This window comes from Cyprinodon tularosa, unplaced genomic scaffold (assembly GCF_016077235.1).
Source record: "Cyprinodon tularosa strain WSP-4 unplaced genomic scaffold, ASM1607723v1 ctg333, whole genome shotgun sequence".
In the NCBI taxonomy this organism is placed as follows: domain Eukaryota; kingdom Metazoa; phylum Chordata; class Actinopteri; order Cyprinodontiformes; family Cyprinodontidae; genus Cyprinodon; species Cyprinodon tularosa.
Window position 1 is genome coordinate 697,911 of NW_024039045.1, and position 5,657 is coordinate 703,567.

A 5,657-nucleotide genomic window follows, 5' to 3' on the forward strand; every position below is an offset into this window, starting at 1 on the left:
TAGACATGGATTTAAATGAGCACATTAGGCTACTTGCTCCTTCTCCTCTGAGGGTAGCAGAACAAACCAGAAACAGTTTCCAGAAATACAGCATTCCTCAGTGTAACTTATAAGGGTACATGAGCAACATTTTATTCCATAGTTTATTATCATAGCAATGACTCGTGACTGCCAGCTACTGTTTTTTATCTTGTACCCAGCCACAGAAGCTAAGATTTATTTTCTTAATAATCAGAAGAGGGTTAATATATTAGGAATAGAACTTAAAGAAAATGAAAAAGAATGTAAAGAGAAAACGTTAAGTATAAACAACATTTTGAGGACTTTTGAACTCTTGGAAGACGTTTACAGGAAAACTGTCTACTCTCAGCATATACCTTTGACATTTTTGTAAAAAACAGTCTTTCCTATCTGTCCCCTAAAAAAGACATGTGTTTACACTCCACCTTTAAAGTATCCATTGAACTCACATGTTGTTCCGCCTTAGATAAAACCATTAAAACACATAATAAAAATTTAATATATTTAACTTAATATATTTAATTCAACGGAATTAGAAGAAATTAGATCACCTTGTTTTTACTTGTTATAAAACCAGACATTCTTCTGTCAGTAAAATGATTATCAGCCACTGACAAAAAGTGTCAGTCACTAATATGCAATCTCCTTTATTTATATATATATATATATATATATATATATATATATATATATATATATATATATATATATACAGCGGGGATAGTGCATCACCCTGGTATATGCCGCACTTGATGGTGACTTGTGCTATTGGCTTTGCATTGGTTTCCAGACTTGTTTTCCACAGCTTCATTGAGTTCTTGATGAAGGCTATTAGAGTCCTGTTGATCTTGTACATTTCCAGGCATTCCAGTATCCATGTATGTGGCATTGAGTCATAGGCTTTCTTATAGTCAATCCAGGCAGTGCACAGATTTGTCTGCCTGGTCTTACAGTCTCGGGTGACTGCTCTATCCACTAGTAGCTGGTGCTTGGCTCCTCTGGTGTTACTGCCTATTGCCTTCTGGGAAGGGTTCATGTATTGAGCCATGTGCCTATTCATCTTTGCCGCTATGATGCCTGACAGGAGCTTCCATGTTGTACATAGGCAAGTTATTGGCCGGTAGTTGGATGGGGTTGTTCCCTTCAGGGGATCCTTCATGATCAGGATTGTCCATCCTTGGGTTAGCCATTCTGGGTGGGTCCCATCCATCAGCAGTTGGTTCATTTGTGCTGCGAGGTGTGCATGAAGTGCGGTTAGTTTTTTCAGCCAGTAGGTGTGGATCATGTCAGGGCCTGGTGCTGTCCAGCTCTTCATACCTGCCGCTCTTTCTTGGACATCTGCCGTTGTAACGGTTACTGGTTCTTGTTCTGGGAGATTGCTGTGATCTGTTCTAAGATCTTCTAGCCACTGAGCATTGGTGTTGTGGGATGCCTCCTTCTCCCATATGTTTCTCCAGTACTGTTCAGTCTCAGCCCTGGGTGGATCTGATCTTGAATTACCCTGCCACTGTGAGTACACTTTGGATGGGTTGGTGGAGAACACCTGGTTTATTCTCCTGGCTTCTGCTTCTCCCTTGTATCTCTTTAGGCGGGTGGCCAGGGCAGCGAGTCTTTGTTTGGCAGTTTCTAGAGCCTCGGGAATCAACAGCTTGTTGTACTTAGGTAACCTCTTCCCTACACCTTTCTGCAGGTCTGACAGCTGACTAACCTCTCTTCGTGTTGAGATCAAGGCAACACAGGGGCTCTGCTTTGTGGCCTGTGGTGTTTATCTTATAGCCAAGCATCTCTAGGATCACTGTAGCTGTGGCGTAGGTCAGCTCGTATAGATGTTCAGGACAGCTACAAATATCTTGGGGTGCCACAGGCTAACGGAAACCACGAGGAGATGGCAAGAAAGACTTTCACAGCTAAATACCTACAAAGAGTAAGGCAGGTCCTGAAAAGTCAGCTGAATTGGAAAAACAAGATCCAAGCCATCAACACATATGCCCTACCAGTCACCAGATACCCCGCTGGTATAATAAACTGGCCAAAGGAGGAGATAGAGGCTACTGACATCAAGACGAGAAAGCTCCTTACAATGCATGGGGGGTTCCACCCCAAATCCAGCACTCTGAGACTGTACACCAAGCGTAGCGAGGGAGGCCGAGGGTTAGTGAGTGTCAAGACCACTGTCCAGGATGAAACAACTAAGACCCAGGAGTACATCAGAAAGATGGCCCCCAAAGACAAATGGCTTGGTGAATACCTCAGGCAGGAGAAAACCGAAAGTGAGGAAAAGAAAGAGGAAGGAGAACCATCACGGAGGGACAAGCCGCTGCACGGCATATACCACAGACAAATAGAAGAAGTAGCTGATATCAAAAAATCCTACCAGTGGCTGGAACAGGCTGGACTGAAGGACAGCACAGAGGCACTAATCATAGCAGCACAAGAACAGGCACTCAGTACAAGATCAATAGAGGCCAGGGTCTACCACACCAGGCAGGACCCCCGATGCAGACTGTGCAAAGATGCCTCTGAAACAATACAGCACATAACAGCAGAGTGTAAAATGCAGGCAGGAAGTGCATACATGGAAAGCCACAACCAGGTAGCTGTCATAGTGTACAGGAACATCTGCCATGAGTATGGGCTGGAAGTCCCAAGGTCAAAATGGAAGACACCTCCTAAGGTAGTTGAGAATGACCGAGCTAAGATCCTATGGGACTTCAAGATCCAGACTGACAAACAGGTGATGGCTAATCAACCAGACATCGTGTTGATCGACAAACAGCAGAAGAAGGCAGTAGTGATAGATGTGGCAATCCCAAGCGACAGCAACATCAAGAAGAAAGAACACGAGAAGCTTGTGAAACACCAAGGGCTGAAAGAGAAGCTAGAAAAGATGTGGAAAGTAAGAGCAGCAGTGGTGCCAGTGGTAATTGGAGCACTGGGGGCTGTGACCCCCAAACTGGGAGAGTGGCTACAACAGATTCCAGGTAAAACATCAGAGGTCTCTGTCCAGAAGAGCGCAGTCCTAGGAACAGCAAAGATACTGCGCAGAACCCTCAAACTCCCAGGCCTCTGGTAGAGGACCCGAGCTTGAGGATGACACATACCACCCCACGAGGGGTGAGAAAACAGTTTTTTTTATATATATATATGTCTCGAAGACGCCTGATTTGATTAACATCAAAAGCTTCTGAAAGAAACATCTGCACTGCAAATCTCCACTGTTAACATTCCTCTCTTTACCACTACCTGGTTCTGCCACTGGAAAAAATCTCAGTAATCTGCTGATTATGTTCTTTGCAATGCTATTATTAAGCAAATTGTGTAAAAAAAAAAATGATAGAGCCTGGCCTAATTAGAATAGTAATTCAAATATTAACTTGTGAAAAAACTGACCATGTGGGAGGAAGCTGAAGCAATTAAAATAAAGGCTGTGTTGAGGGTTCAACTCTATTTTACAGACTAGTTTCTCCCTATAAAATGTTAATTCTAATATAGATAATAACGATTCTAACAAGAAAAAACTTAATTGGTCCTGAAAGAAATTGTGTCGCTCCAAATAAAACAAATTAATCAACATGATATAAGATAGAAGAAAATTAATAAACAACATGCCCCTTTAAAATGTTCATACTATAAAAAAAGCAAAGTGCCAGTAGTCAAGATACAGGAGAATTTATGTCTCTTAATCTGTTAATAATATAATATTCATATAGTACTTGTCATGACAATACTATGTTATAAATGCTAAAGGAAATAATAATAAAGACTGATTGTTATACAAAAAACTAAAGTGTAGTTGTTCTTTTTCAGGTAGTCTTCAGAACTTGATTAAAACAGTCCATATTTATTTTGCCCTGGTATAACAGAAAAACTGCTCCTTCTGTCATGTTTCTTTGTTCTTTGACACACCTCACTTGAACTTTCTTGTTTTGCTTGCGTGTTAACATTGCTTTTCTTGTACTTCCTTCATCAGGATAAACTCTAAGATACCTTTCACATCCTTATCATGTTTCTAGTGTTGAGTGACATTTAACAGAGCAGAAACTGTTGTGAAACAGGCCAGGGGAATGGTTTGCTTCATTTTTACACTGAATTTATCAAAATCTTCATACAAGTACATTAAAACCAATGGGAAGTATTTTTTTCATCATACAACTATAAATTAAAGCCCAAAAATGTTTTATTAAATATATTTACATGCAGAGTTTAATTAAAAAAAAATTGCTTGATATCTTTTTTTACTTTTTGGTTCTTCATTGTTTTAAATGAATAAACCTTAGGTTAAAACATATTATCAATATTTAAAGATTAATGTGTAGACATGGTTTATTTTGCATGTTGCAGTTGAACAGCATGGTTCTGTATTTAGAAATGCAATAACTTTGACTCTCTTAAAAAGAACAGCAGCAATCTGCCATTAAAGTACAGAAATGTCTGACGACATTTAGCGTGAGATTACATGGTCATACTTACGTATTGGTCACTGATATCAGATTTGTGTGGAAGACGATTTCAGATTAGATGAAATCTTAAACTAAATCAAACTTCTTTGGTCTGACTCATGTAGCTTTCTGTATATCAAACCTTAGCATCAAGCCCCTTCAGTGTGAGTCTGTAGAGTAACCGTATACTTTCTAAATCCTATTGTAATATTAGAAAATGATCTTTATTTGCTTTACAAAAAATTATAATAAAAATGGAAGCCTTGATCCTCCAGGAGAGTTTCACAATTTCTATTTAAACTTGGAGAATAGTGAGCTGTTTGCTGGAGTCATTGTTTAAGGTCTCTGGACATTTTAAGACAAAAAAAAAACAACTGCTGCTTAAATCTAGTACATGTAATTGATAACTCAACACGGAAAATGTTTTACACTTGACAGACGGTATGCAGATTAGATGCTTCCTGGATTATCTTTTAGATACTGCTGCTCCTGCAGCAGAAGATGGTAGTGTTGGGATCCTCAGGCTTGCCCATCAGAGGGCGCCGAGGATCCTCTTCTGCTCTTTGTTATTGTCTTTTAGGACTGGAGTTACTGTTGGGATCTGGAGATTACCCTCTGTCTCCAGCAGAGTGCGCCGTGGGTCTCCTAGGGCTGGAGTCGTCCAGCACACCTGTTGTTCATCTACTCATCAGGAGACTTCCTCTTTATAAGCTCCTGCCAGACCTTGCTTCCACGCCGCAGTGTGGATCTTAGTTTGGAAACCTGTCTCTGGCCTGAAGCTCTGGGAGAGCTGCCTCACTAGAAAACTGTCTCTAGCCTGAAGCTCTAGGTGAGCCTAACCTGCTAATCTGCCCTGGTGAGCCAACCTGAAGATTCCTATGTGTTTTTAACCTGAAGACTTCTATGTGGAGTTTACCTGAAGATTCCTATGTGGAATCAGCCTGAAGAATCCTATGTGGATATTCCCTGTTGTTCTCTGCAATGAGCTGGAAGCTCAGATCAAGGTCTGCCATGCTAAGCCTGAAACTAGACGCTTAGCTTCTCATGCACTCTGCTAACCAACAGTCTCCGGTCCCAGTCAAGACTTCAGTGAACCAGTCTCAGAACTTGTTTATGATGTCGTATTCAGAACTTTTAATAAACCTTTGAACTTTTTCCCTGCCTCCTCCGTGTGTGTTCTGCATATGGGCTTGCTCC